The 15,195-nt window shown below is 37.2% G+C and overlaps 1 protein-coding gene and 1 pseudogene across 1 annotated transcript in view; one reads left to right on the top strand and one right to left on the bottom strand.

Annotated features, from left to right (window-relative positions):
- Positions 1-15,195, top strand: part of LOC100349442 (uncharacterized) — a 459,397-nt gene that overhangs the window by 238,193 nt on the left and 206,009 nt on the right. The gene's annotated exons all lie outside the window — the stretch shown is intronic.
- LOC100347528 (zinc finger CCHC-type and RNA-binding motif-containing protein 1 pseudogene) lies at positions 1,960-2,593 on the bottom strand (annotated as a pseudogene).

The following is a 15,195-nucleotide window of genomic DNA, read 5'->3' as shown; positions in this document are numbered from 1 at the left end:
TATGTACAATTTGAAAATGTTCCTCATTAGATTTTCTCTGTTCATTTTAAATGATGAGTAAAAGAGTAATAGAATAACTTTGAGGTTCAGTGTTTTCCAATTGAAACTATTTTTGAAATACTTTTCTGTTAATGTATTTACTAGTGAATAGCCTTGATTTCTCTATCCTTGCAGCTGCCAGAAAGAAGTCCATATTCTAGATTTTCATACAGAACTATTTCCAATAATTATATTACATTTGGTTAGTGATGTCTTCTGGTGATTTTGATGCATCTTTTCCAACATGAAAATAGAAGGACTGTACTGTTTCTCTGTATCAAGTATGTATTCATAATTAACTGAATATGCACATTATGTTAAGAACTGTTCTACATGAAGCAGTCAACAAAAACTGTCCTGCTGGAGCCAGCGCTGAGGAACAGTGGGTTACGCAGCTGCCTTTGACAACATTATCCCATATGGACACTTTTTCCAGTCCTGGCTGCTTCACTTCAGATCTAACTCCCTGCTAATGCACCTGGAAAAGCAGCAGAAGATGGCTCAAGTCTTTGGGCTCCTATTCCTATGATGGAGACCTGGATGAGGGTCATGGCTTCTGTCTTTGGCCTAGCCTAGCTCCAGCTGTTGCAGCCATTTAGGGAAAGAACCAGTAGATGGAAGACTGACTCTCTCTCTCTCTCTCTCTCTTTCTCTCAACTCCACCTTTCAAATAAATGAATACATTAAAAAAAAACTGACCATCTTACATTCTCCACAAAAACTCTGCAGGGCCCACATTTTAGTAATGTGTAGTGCTTATTCATAGGAAGATCCATTGTTACCTTTGTCTTCCTATCCTGCTAGTTATTGCTTTCCATAAATTGTATTACTTTAAGGAAATCCCAAAAAGGACTATTGAGTGTACCCCTGCCTAAAATAAGTAGTATTTTCAATATTTCTTCTAAACACATTCTATAGGTGTTTATGAATAGCGTAATTGTTGGGTGTAAGAGTTTTCAAAACAAGCAACATTCATAATAATACTTAATGTTAAGTAGACTGAGTTTTCATATTTTTGTATTCAGAGAATCACAAGATACATTATTAGTACATGACTAGTTAATAGAACAGCAAATTACATAGATAATTTAAATATATATCAGGACCTTGTGATCACTGAGAATAATAACCCATCACTGGGAAGATGATGGGATAGCGAAAGCTTCATTTTACCCTTCTTGTTTTCTTTTTTAAGACAAAATTCCTTTGAAACAGTTTATTAACATTTTATGATGTTTGTGCTTTGAGATTAAATTTCAAAAGTCATGTAAACCAAGCAGACACGATAAAGTTTTATACTGAACATCACAAATAAATTACTTTAATATCTTTTTCTCATGAGAAGACAACAGTATTAGTGTAATAGTATTGTTTCCTTATTTTTATTAAAATTAGCTATTTTCAAGATTAATACCAGCAAATTCTAATTTTTAGTATAGGTTGTGTATCTTATCTGAAATACTCGAGACCAGAAGTACTCTGAGTTCCAAGGTTTTTTGGATTATGGAGTAGTAGTATATACATAATGAGAAATATTAGGGGTGGGACTTGAGTCTAAATATTTAATTTGTTTTTTATATAAACTTTATATGTGTAATCACAAAGTAACTTTACACAGTATATGTAATAATGTTTTTATGAAACAGAGTTCCACTGTGTGGAACATCCTACTGAGACATCATGTTGACATTTAAAATGTTTCAGATTTTGTACTATTTTGGATTTCAGATCAGGGATGCAACTGTACAGTGCTAAGGCAAAATAGAATCATGATACTATATATGTATTTTTAAATTTTCTATTAACTATTTTCTAGTAAAATACTATTTGTTATTAGGTACTTTTATGCTAAAATTCTAAAAGTAACTCAGTTGAATTTTGTTTTCCAAGACTTGGGATATTTATATAACAAATGCAATTTTAATCACTAAGTTCTTCTCCATCACTGATATGTATGTTTTTCTATATATTCAGGCATCTTGAGTCATCTGATGTTGAGTGACCTCCTGAACTGAGTTTCCATTTTTTTTGTTCCTCATTTTGGGCTAGTTACTGAAAGGCTATAGCCTGGCTGAGGCTGTCCAGAGCAGGGTCTTCTCCTTCATCTTCACTTTTTCTACTTCTTCAGTTCCTTTTTCTGGCTCAGGAACTTATTTTTTCTTTCCTCTTTGGAAAATATGCCTGTTCTCCAGGCATATTTTTAGGACAGGCATAACTTAAGTGTCCATTTTCCCCAGATGTCTAACGCTTGGATTTATCACAGCAGTATTGTCTTTGTGGGGACTCAGCCTCTCTTCCATTGTAGGTCGAAATGCTTCCTTTTATCACTCTACCAAATAATGGTTGCTTATTGTACTGGTGTAGTTTTTTGCAGTCTTTTTCCAAAAACAATATGAATGCAACCCCTTCACTCTTCCTGTTATCTTTATTTTTCATTATAGTAACCTTTACAACTCTGTCATATTTATATCCAGTATAAGTCATTATTTGTCAGGAAAAAAGGCAAGTTGGAGATATGCACTGTGCTCTTACTTGGTTCCAGTCCCTGATTCATTTTTTCAGATGGGACAGCAGCCAGAAAGACCTCCACCCAGCTGACTCAACCCTGACTTGTCCTGCCCCCTCACAGCAGCCTGGGCATCACAGGTCTTAGCAGAAAGAGGCACCGAGAACCAAGAAAGCAGCCCAATTTAACTTTTTTCATTCAATTTTTAAAGTATGTTAATTCTTACAAGAAATTGAAATAGTATTAGCTATCATGATGGTAGCTCTAGGGCTCACATAATCCTTACTATGCTCCTGGTACCATGCTAAGTGCTATATATGCAGTAACACCTTTAAATAGCCACAGAAACCTTATGATATAGATCACTATTACCCTAATACTACTGATAAGGAAACTGGAGTATTTAAATAATACCCCAAGCAGTAGTTTGGCATCAAATTAAAAAAAAAAAAACATTTAGGATAAAACCATGGTACTAGGTTGTACTGTTTAGCACGAACTTTCCCATCCAAACTATGACATGATATTTGGCCTCCAAATTTTACAGCATAAAGAAAAGACAATTGCAAAAAAATTCTAATTGAGAGTCTCAGAAGCTGTATTCTGTATGAATTGACTATAGCTAGTTAATATTTAATATGGGCCTCTAGGTTTTTGGAAGCAGCTCCCCTGCTTCCAAATGCAGCTTTCCATACTATATTTCAGTGCTTTGCAAAACTTAATTGTGTGTTTCTAATGAAAAATCGCATAAAACCCTTTCATTATCTCTTTCATTCTTAGAAAACCTCTAGAATAGAATTTATGCTTTCATGTTAGTATTCACTGAGACACATTAAAAGTGAGCATGTGTTTTTATTGGCTCTAATCAGAGCCAATATTAAGTTTTGCTTAATTTTATTTCATTTTACTTGGCACATTATACTCAATCATGAATAATTACAATCTGCTGAAATACCAAAGAGCTTAATCCAAAATAAGTGTTCCAGTGCCATCGCAGAGATACAGTTAAAGGAACTTGTTTGTAAAAAATTGACCACCCATCTATATTAATTCTGCTTTTTCTTAAGGGGTATATATCAAATAAACATATAATAGAATGCATATAATAGTTTAGAGCTTAGGAAATTTTATAGGGTATGTTTCCATGTGCATCTTAATGTCCCATTGAATTACATATGCAATCATTAGGAATTCAACATAGGCATTCTACTATTTCCCACTTTAACTGTAGTATATTTGTTTAAGGTATCTAGAATAAGACAGGCAAGAGAATGAATATATCTTTTAAACATTTTTCAACAATTAGATTTCAAATATTACTTCTCAAAAACCATATACTCTATTCTGAACATAAAGCCTATATGTATAATTAATTTAAAATTAAAATAATCTTAAAATTAACTTCTATTTAATTGCTTTTATGATTCAGCCAAAGAATTGAATTGAATTCTGATCTTCTCTGGCACAGTTCCCAGGAGAGGGCCTTAAAAATATATTTGATGTTTATAAACTAGACCAGTACTTTCACTACCACCATCATTGTCCCTTATATATTTTTGTCTTTCATATTCACAAAGTGTTTTGAAATTTATTAGCTAATGTTATTAATTTTATATCAACTTAGTAAAGAAGGTAAAAGAGGTATTTTTGTTCCAATTTTTGAGAAGAAGAAGCTGAGACAGCTTTGTTCAATGCCAGTAAAAGAGATTTTATTTATAAATATATTCCTCCCCTATCTTCTGATAAAATAAGTTATTAAATATATTTTCTTATGTTAGTTTTTCAAACTCAGCAAAATTGGCATCTGTGGTTCAATACAGCTTGTTTTGGGGAAGGGCCTGCGAATATAGGATGTTTATCAGGATTATTGGACTCTACTTACTAGAGGCTAGTAGTACCTCCTTTACTGTGACAAAAGATCTTGAAAAATGCTAGATGTCACCAGGATCAAAAATCATTACTGGTTGAAAACACTGCTCCTGAAGTAGAATGTTTAAAATAAAAAAATAAAGAAAATGTTGCAGAATTACAAAAAGGCTTGTAGAGATGGTCTAAGACGTGAGTCTTAAGGTATCAAAGTTCAGTTTTTGTTTTTGTAAAACAAATTTTACATTTTGAAAATAAAGGCTTTTATTTCAGATGGAATTTTTTTCTTTTTTTAAATTGTATTTATTTGAGAGAGAGAGATAGAAAGAGAAATCTCTCATCTGCTGCGCACTCCCCAAATGTCTGCCACAAACAGGGCTGGGACATGTTAAAGCCAGGAACAATGAACCAAGTCCAGGTCTTCCATGTGGGTGGAGGGACCCAACTACTTGAGCCATCACCTGCTTCTTTCCAGGGTGTTCATTTACAGAAGCTGAAATCAGAAATGGAGATGGAACTTGGGCCCAGAGCACTTCAATATGGGATGCAGGCACCCCAAGAAGCATATTAGCAGCTGTACCAAACACCTCCCCCCAAATAGGTGATTTTAATGTAACACAAATTTTCTTATATTAAAAACTGCACATAAAAACAGAGTTTATTCATGAGATATAGTGCTCACTAAGTTATCAGGGCTCTTGGATCTTAAGGAAACTAATTCAACATTAAAGTGTCTGATGTTAATGTATCTACATCAAATTGTAGACTTGGGAAGAAACCAAAATCAGGGTTTTAAGTCACAGTATTTCTTTTGCTTCATGATCAATTTTAAAGGAGTTGAGTTGGAATCTAGACCTGGAATAACTGGAAAATTTGAACTGACAAGGTGGAAGGAAAATCACCTAGACAAAAACCTCTGAGCATTTGCAATAGCATTATGTTTTGATTTGTGTATCAGCCTAGAGAAAAGAATTTATGTTTGAAAATAATTAGAAATATAACTGGAAATGTATATCATGATGAAGCTAAAGAGTTTGCTAGTATAAGATATATGTATATCTTTAGACAATTAGATCATTTAATATTTTTGCACAGGAAAATGACATGATCAATATGGTAAGGAAGATGTAACCAGATAGATCACAGGATAAAAAAGATTGAGGGCAGGAAAACTAAAGAAGTCTTTTTTTTTAGAAACAAAGATTATTTATTTGAAAGTCACAGTGACAGAGACAGGAAGAGAGGGAGAAAGAGAGATCTTCCATTGGCTGGATCACTTTCTAAATGCCCACAGAAGCCAGGGCTGGGCCAGGCCACAGCCCAGAGCCAGGAACTCCAAAGGGGTGTTGCACATGAGTGGCAGGAATTCAAATGCTTGAGCCATCATCTGCTACCTCCAATGTGCATCTGAATCAGTGGAGCAGCTGGCCTCAAACCAGGCACTTTAATATGGGATGCGGGTGTTCCAGAGTGTGGCTTTACCCATTGTGCCACAACATTTGCCTCAAGAGGCTTTTTCTTGAATTGAGGTATGAAGGAGAGAGAGAAAAGCTAGCATTTAAAATTAACTATGGGGTCGGAACCACGGCTCAAAAGGTTAATCCTCCGCCTGTGGCGCCGGCACCCTGGGTTCTAGTCCCAGTCGGGGCGCCAGATTCTGTCCTGGTTGCTCCTCTTCCAGTCCAGCTCTATGCTGTGGCCCGGGAGTGCAGTGGATGATGGGCCAAGTCCTTGGGCCCTGCACCAGCATGGGAGACTGGGAGAAGCACATGGCTCCTGGCTTCGGATCAGCATGGTACACTGGCCACAGCACGGCGGCTGCAGCGGCCATTGCGGGGTGAACCAACGGAAAAAGGAAGACCTTTCTCTCTGTCTCTCTCTCTCACTGTCCACTCTGCCTGTCAAAAAAAATAGAAATAAAAAAAGATTAACTATGGATCAGACACTGTACTGATTTTTTTTTTTTTTGACAGGCAGAGTGGACAGTGAGAGAGAGAGACAGAGAGAAAGGTCTTCCTTTATGCTGTTGGTTCACCCTCCAATGGCCGCCGCGGCCGGCACGCTGCGGCCGGCGCACCGCGCTGATCCGATGGCAGGAGCCAGGTACTTATCCTGGTCTCCCATGGGGTGCAGGGCCCAAGCACTTGGGCCATCCTCCACTGCACTCCCTGGCCACAGCAGAGAGCTGGCCTGGAAGAGGGGCAACCGGGACAGAATCCAGCGCCCCGACCGGGACTAGAACCCGGTGTGCCGGCGCCGCAAGGCAGAGGATTAGCCTAGTGAGCCACGGCGCCGGCCGCACTGATTTATTTTTAAAGATTTATTTGAAAGACAAAGTTGCAAATCAAGAGATGGGGGGCAGGCAGGGAGAGAGAGAGAGAAACCTTCTATCCACTGATTCAGTCCCCTGTTGGCCACAATGGCCTGGGCTGGGCCAGGCAGAAGCCAGGAGCCCGGAACTCCGTCCAGTCTCCTGCATAGGTGGTAGGGGCGCTAGCACTCAGGCCATCTCCCACTGCTTTTCTGGTCTCGATAACAGGGAGCTGAATTAAAAGTGGAGCAGCCAGGACTCAAACAGGCTTTTATATGGAATGCTGGCATCGCAAGCAGCAGCTTAATCCTCTGAGCCATAATGAAGATCCTTGTACTGATTTATTATTTCACTGAATCCCTATGAATTTCCATAAAAATATCATTTCCTAAATGAGAATGCAATTTAGCAGCGTTAAGGGTTTGTTTGTTTGTTTTGCCAAAATTCATGCTCCTAGCCAGGTTGCTGATCTGAGATTAACTTCCAGTTCTGTCACACTTACAAATAGCAATGAAAGAGGGATGAATGCAAGAGGCATTATTTTCGGACTCAGAATAGCATACCCCAAGTATAGCACCTTGGCATACTGGTATTTAAAGCTGAAGGAAATTGAGGAAACCGCAGAAGCAAGAAGGTTACTGTCTTGCTTTCATCCACCTTCTTCCTTAAGCATGGTCAAAAGAATTTTCTGACCTACCTCCTCTGAAAATAAGTCATAAGATCTTTGTCTCAGAGGGACCCTGACCTATACCCACAGGCTAGGAAGAATATCAACAAACAGGCCTTGCTAAATTCCCCTAGTTTATTATAATACCATTAGAACATACCCGTTTGTCCTCCTATCATACATGTGCGTTACTATCCATAGTAACTCTCAGTTTTTATTTATTCTTAGTGTCTCCATTTCAGAAAGCTCCCTGACACATTTATCTTGGATTAAATAGATATATTACGATTTTCCCTTGTTAATATGTGTTTTGTTGTGGGGTAGTAATGGTTGAAGAACAGGTATTACTCTGTTCTCCTACAATTACAAAGGCTAAATCAGTAAGACTTGATAAAATTTAAGACTGCATGTGGGTTTATGGAAGGTGGGAAATAAACATTAGACCTTTCTTCTATTAACAGCTGTCAAGTGAAAATTGTACTTGATAGTCTCAAGTAAAGGTGGAGAAAATGATTTTATTACTTGCAAAACTGCTTTGCTTCTCAGTCATACTAAAATACTAGTTGTGGAAAGGCACTATACTTTAAAATCCACTCTACAAGCTTTCCAAGCCCCAAGTCCTCTACAACATGGAGGAGCCTTAGCAAAAAATTTCACTTAGGTAATTACATTGTTTTCGAGACTGTTGGGCAAACACATAGCTGAAAGTCCTGAACCAGAGTTTCTTAGGTGATTAGAAGTAAATTTAATAGAGGAACAATGGCATTATCTCCTTATGCCCTTTGCAGTGTTTGGAAGCATTCTGATAATTTTATTCAGGCTTCTAGAAATTATGCTAACCTGGAGACACAAAGACATATTTATATGTAGAAATAATCACTCTTTCTTGTGTTCATTATTTATAATTTTCAAGGAGAAAAAAAATAGTCCCAGAGTCTATACCTATATGTAGTTTAGACATAAGTATAGTCATTGTCAAAGGATGGAAGAATCATCAATTCATCCAGGAAATTACCTTTGATGATAAGATGCTTGATATGAAAGCCCAAATGTAAGTATAAATGACATGTTGAAGCACTAATGGGAATAATTCTTTAGCTAGACAGAATGGACTTTTATTATTTGAGGCTAATATGCATTCTCTTTGTGCTGTCCCTTTGCATGAAAGATAAATGAAAACATATTATAATACAAAGAATAAGAAAAAATTCTGGCTTTGGGACCATTTCATAGAACTTCCTGGAAGCCACGTGAAAAATGAATTTTAAGCAGCTGTTAGATGAGTACTAAACTTTTTCAGCCTCTTCATCTACATTTAGAGAAAACCTTCTACTAAATCAAATATAAACTCTTACTACAGTCTCAAGTAAAGGTGGAGAAAATGATTAATGTAATGTATTCACTAAATATCTAATTTGATCTTTTGAAATTTAAGCATAAAACTATCATGTTACTGCACATTAGTTAGTTAAATGAGGAATAGTTTGCAAAACTCCAAAGGGATCATTTTAAAGTATATGCTGCATGTGCATACTTTATCCTAGCACTATTATTCATATTTTCTTAGATGTAGCACTTTCCTTTTTTTAAATTTATTTTTGCTGTGAGAAGAAGATAAAGGATAAGAAATCAACTGAGTACAATCTCACAAAGTGTTATAGGGCCTAATCCTGCTTTGTGAGGCCAATCTTTTGAGGAGAAAAAGCTTTTATTACTACTATTATTACTCATAAGTAAGGAAGCAAGAGAATTGTGTCCCAAATCTACCCACTGACTGGGGTTTGGATGGAAGAAAGGTTTTTAGATTAGATGGGAGAAAGATGATATACAGAAATGTCCAGCAAAGCAAATCCTGATTCGAGAGGCTTGTAATCAGGCCAACATGATAACATGGACTTTTAATTCCAGATTTCCATGTTTGAGAGACCCCTCCCTTCTGAAAGAAATCCAGTGTACCCATGTTCTGGTGTTTCTGTGGCTTTTGTTCCTCTAGTCAGATCCTTCTTCTTGTGTGTATGCCCATATCAATGGACACTCAGCTCCCTGCTCTGGGTTTCTTTTCATATGCAGGGTCATATCCTAAAACGCAAAAACTTAAAAAATAGGATCAGACGATGGTAGTCGCCATGGCTACCATGGTGACCATGGGTGACGGAGAATCAGGGTTTGATTCAAGAGAGGGAGTCTGAGAAATGGCTACCACATCCAAGGAAGGCAGCAGGCACGCAAATTACCCACTCCCAACCCGGGGAGGTAGTGACGAAAAATAACAATACAGGACACTTTCGAGGCCCTGTAATTGGAATGAGTCCACTTTAAATCCTTTAACGAGGATAAAGAAAAAAATAGGATCAGATGGACAATTAAAGCACAAAAAGGGAAACTTTCAGGAAAACAATGGGGAACCATAACAAGAGGTTTTTATATTTGGAGCATCTAGGGGATTCCTGGTAAGGGCAGTCTGACATTATTATCAATAGAAACCTAGATAACTTATTCACTTTTTAAAGATTTTATTCATTTATTTGAGAGGTAAAATTACAGTGAGAGGGAGAGAGAGAGAGAGAGAGAGAGAGAGAGAAAGGTCTTCCATCTGCTGACTCACTCCCCAATTGGCCGCAACGGACAGAGCTGTGCCAATCCAAAGTCAGGAGCCAGGAGCTTCTTCTGGGTCTCCCACATGGGTACAGGGGCCCAAGAACTTGGGCCATCTTCTACTGCCTTTTCAGGCCATAGCAGAGAGCTGGATCAGAAGTGAAGCAACCAGGACTCAAACTGGCACCCATATAGGATGCCGGTCCAGCAGGCCAAGGATTAACCTACTGCGCCACAGCGCCGGCCCCGCTTATTCACTGTTAATGTCCTGTTCAAACAGCTTTCTCAGTTTGATCACATTACATAGAGGAGTTTTCCATAGCAATAACTAGAAAATTTTTGTTTGATTTGGCTCCCAGTAAAACAAAAGAAATAGCTTTGTAATAGAATAATATTGGAAATTGAGGGCATTTTTTCTGAATGTATTTTAAGGAATATTTGTCATTGAATTTATACTCAAGATTCACTCATGACAAAGCAATACAATAATCCATCTCTAGTTAGAAAAACACAGAGCTCATATTGAATGAAAAAGTGGTGGTCTGAATAAACAGCTTTATTGAAGTCAGATATCAACTGCATTTCAAAGAGTGTTATATTTAACATCATACAGAGAATTATAAAAGCAATTTTGGTAAAACAAATGCATCACAAAAATATAAGGATCTTTTCAAATTTTGTACAGTCAATAATTTTTCCAAAAATAATTTCTCTATTGAAACAATTGATTAAATTTAGTTATAATGTTTTGATATAGAAATTAATGTGCTTTTTAAAAAAGCCATTTCCCTAGATGTATTTTCTTTTTGTAATCTTAACTGACTTTAAATATAATTACAATTTAAAGATGAAATTTACTAAGTAATTGGGGGCTGTTGTGCACTGGATTAAGCTGCTGCCTTGCATCACCAGCATTGCATATGAGAGTGCTGGTTTGAGTCTCTACTGCTGTACTTCAGATCCAGCTCCTTGTTAATGTGCCTGGAAAGGCAAAGGATGATTGCCCAAGCACTTGGGCACCTATCACCCATGTGGCAAACCAGGATGGTGGTCCTAGCTCTTGGTTTCAGCCTAGCCCAGTCCCAGCTCCAGCTGTTGTAGCTATTTGGGGAGTGAACTAGTAGATGGAAGCTTCCTCTCCCTCTCCCTCTCCCTCTCCCTGTCCCTCTCCCTCTCCCTGTCCCTCTCCCTCTCCCTCTCCCTGTCCCTCTCCCTCTCCCTCCCCCTCCCCCTCCCCCTCTCTCCCTCTCTCCCCCTCCCCTCCCCCTCCCCCTCTCCCTCCCCCTCTCTCCCTCTCTCCCTCTCTCTTTCTCTCTTTCTCTCTTTCTCTCTCTCTATTTCTCTATTATTGGCATGTCAATCAAATTGATTTATTTACTTGGTGATTTATATTAGAAGAGTTTGGAATAAAAAAGAACCTCAAGTCCCACTTCCTTCTTGGGCAGCTATTTTGTGAGTATTTGAAATTTAGTTTGTCTACTTCATGGTTTTTTTACTGATTCTGGAGTTAGGGGAAGATAAAACGGTTTGATATCTACATGCTCTTTGATAAATATAGAGAACATTTTTCTAAATATTTTATAGCAAAATAACAAAAATAATTCTATTTGGTTTTGATAGAATTGACTTCCAATTTCCTTCTAGGATTGAAATCTAATTATATATCCAGTGTAGATATAGAAAATTATATAAAATTATAACTCTCTTAGAGAGCATTACCACCCCAAGTGTACTTTCCCATCTAGTCTCTTATTTGATACTGCATTGGGGTGAAATAATCTGAATCAGAAATGCTAATCCATTTACAAATATGCCAACCAGCAATGATTAGAACTAATATTTATGGCCACTACATACACTTCATAAGCATTATGTCATTTAATTTTCATAATTAATGAGTAAAATTTAAGTAACATTTAAGTAGCAAGCCTAATAGATGTTGTTAGTTTCATAGGACTACTGTCACAAATTGTGTGGCTAAAAAACAATAGAAATCATTATCTCACAGTTCTGCAGACTAAAAGTCTGAAATCAAAGTGTCTTCAAGGTCTCTTATATATCCTGGTAGTTACCAGCAATCATTGGTGTTCCTGACTGTAACTACCTACTCCAGTCTCTGTTTATATTATCATGTGACCTTATTCCTTAGCATGTGTGTCTCTAAATGTAATATATTCTATTACTAAATAAGGTCGTACCAGACTTTTGGTAGACACAGCTCAACCCACAATAGAGTTAAAGGAAACTACACAAGGTCTGTAGAGCTAGTAAGTTGCAGAGTCAAGAATTAGATTCAGTCCTGTTTTGAATACTATGTCCCACTCTTCCTAAACATCAAACTTATTGGAAATCTTGTCCTAAATCCTATATGTAGTTACATGATAAGGCTAAAACCAAAGTCAAAGTTTTATTGAATTCTAACTCAGATTATCTGATTCCTAGTATATAATCCATTCACTACATGATGATACCTTAAATACCCCATAAAATTTTTATCATTATGACATTTCAAAGAGTAAATTTTCATATTGAAAAATCAGACAGTAAATTTAGTATAGTTATTTTACTTATCTTAAAAGACTAAGATAAAATCGTCATGACTCAGTGCTTCTGATTGCTTGCCCCCAAATAACATTGGACAGATGGGAGTAAATGTATCTCCTCCACCTCTAGTAACAGGGTATCATAAAAATTTTCCAGGAACCAGATCAAAATACCTTTACTAGGTGTTATTTTTAATTCTAGCCAATTACATACCCAAGTATAGTTCCAAATAAAATAATATGTCACTTACTTGCATGAAATAAATAATTAGTGAGTCTCTAGAAGGAAGGAACTTATTCGCACACTACTGTCTACAATAGTTACCATGAAGGAGTCTTGGAGTTTTCTACTTTAGAGAGAAAAATAGTAAGTTCACATTCTAAGCCTGGAGGTCACCAAAAATACATAATAGTTTATGGCATTTGGCTCCATTCCTATCTGAATAAGATTTTCTTTTTTTAAACTTTTATTTAATAAATATAAATTCTGAAAGTACAACTTTTGTATTATAGCAGCTTTTCCCCGCATAACCTCCCTTCCACCCACAACCATCCCATCTCCCAGACCCTCTCCCATTCTATTCTTCATCAAGATACATTTTCAATTATCTTTATATACAGAAGATCAACTTGGTATATACTAAGTAATGATTTCAATAGTTTGCACCCACACAGAAACACAAAGTATGAAGTACTGTTTGAGTACTAGTTTTATCGTTAATTCACATAGCACAACACATTAAGGACAGAGAGCCTACGTGAAGAATAAGTGCAAAGTGACTCCTGTTGTTGATTTAACAAATGACGCTCTTATTTTTGGCGTCAGTAATCACACGAGGCTCTTGTCATGAGTTGTCAAGGCTATGGAAGCCTCTTGAGTTCACCAACTCTGATCTCATTTAGACAAGGCCATAGTCAAAGTGGAAGTTCTCTCCTCCCTTCAGAGAAAGGTACCTCCTTCTTTGATGGCCTGTTCTTTCTACTGGGATCTCACTCACAGAGATCTTTTATCTAGGTCATTTTTTTTGCCACAGTGTCTTGGATGTCCATCTAAGAAACTCTAATGGGCTCTTTAGCCAGATCCGAATGCCATAAGGGCTGATTCTGAGGCCAGAGTGCTATTTAAGGCATATGCCATTCTAGGAGTCTACTGTGTATATCCCATTTCCCATGTTGGAATGTTCTTTCCTTTTTAATTCTATCAGTATTAGCAGAGACTAGTCTTGTTTAAGTGATCCCTTTGACACTTAATCCTATTATCATGATCAATTATGAACTGAAACTGATCACTTTGACTAGTAAGATGGCAGCAGTACATGCCACCTTGATGGGATTGATTTGGAATCCCCTGGCATGCTTCTAGCTCTACCATTAGGGGTAAGTCCAAGTGAGCATGTGCTGAACTGTACATCTCCTCCCTCTCTTATTTCCACTCTTATATCTAACAGGGGTCATTTTTCAGTTGAATTTAAACACCTAAGAATAATTCTGTGATAATTAACCAGTAGTATTAAGTAGAACAAAAAAATACTAAAAGGAATCAAATAGTAAGTTGTTCCTTGACAGTCAAGACAAGGGCTGATCAAGTCCCTGTTTCTCATAGTATCCATTTCTCTTCTAAAGGTTTCCTTTTAGGTGCTCAGTTACCTGTCACTGATCAGGGAGAACATATGATATTTGTCCATGTGGGACTGGCTTAATTCACTCATCATGATGTTTTACAGATTCCTCCATTTTGTTGCAAATGACTGGATTTAATTGTTTTTTACTGCTGTATAGTATTCTATAGAGTACATGTCCCATTATTTCTTTATCCAGTCTACTGTTGATGAGCATTTAGGTTGATTCCAGGTCTTAGCTATTGTGAATTGAGCTACAATAAACATTGAGGTGCAGACAGCTCTCCTATTTGTCAAATTAATTTCCTTTGGGTATTCCAAGGAGTGGCATGGTTGGGTCATGTGGTTATATTCAGGTTACTGAGGAATCTCCAGACTGACTTCCATAGTGGCTTTACCAGGTTACATTCCCACCAACAGTAGATTAGTGTGCCTTATTCCCCAGATCCTCACCAGCATCTGTTGTTAGTTGACTTCTGTTTGTAAGCCATTCTAACCAGGGTGAGGTGAAATCTCATTGTGGTTTTGATTTGCATTTGCCTGATTGCTAGTGATCCTGAACATTTTTTCATGTGTCTGTTGGCCATTTGGATTTCCTATTTTGAAAAATGTCTATTGAGGTCCTTGGCCCATCTCTTAAGTGGGTTGTTTGTTTTGTTGTTGTGGAGTTTCTTGATCTCTTTGTAGATTCTGGTTATTAATCCTTTATCAGTTGCATAGTTTTCAAATATTTTTCCCATTCTGTCGGTTGCCTCTTCACTTTCCTGTTTCTTTTGCATTACAGAAACTTCTCAATTTGATGTAATCCCAATTGTTAATGCTGGTTTTGACTTCCTGGGCCTCCAGGGCCTTTTAAAAGAAGTCTTTGCCTGTGCCTATATCTTGCAGCGTTTCTCCAATGTTCTCTAATAATTTGATGATGTCTGATCGAAGGCTTAGATCCTTAATCCATGTTGAGTGGATTTTTGTGTAAGGTGTAAGGTAGGAGTCTTGTTTCATGCTTCTACACGTGAAAATCCAGTTTTCCCAGCACCGTTTCTTGAATAGAC

Source organism: Oryctolagus cuniculus, chromosome X, assembly GCF_964237555.1.
Source record: "Oryctolagus cuniculus chromosome X, mOryCun1.1, whole genome shotgun sequence".
Lineage (NCBI taxonomy): Eukaryota > Metazoa > Chordata > Mammalia > Lagomorpha > Leporidae > Oryctolagus > Oryctolagus cuniculus.
The sequence above is the reverse complement of the archived record's forward strand: the minus strand, read 5'-3'. Positions and strand labels throughout refer to the sequence as shown.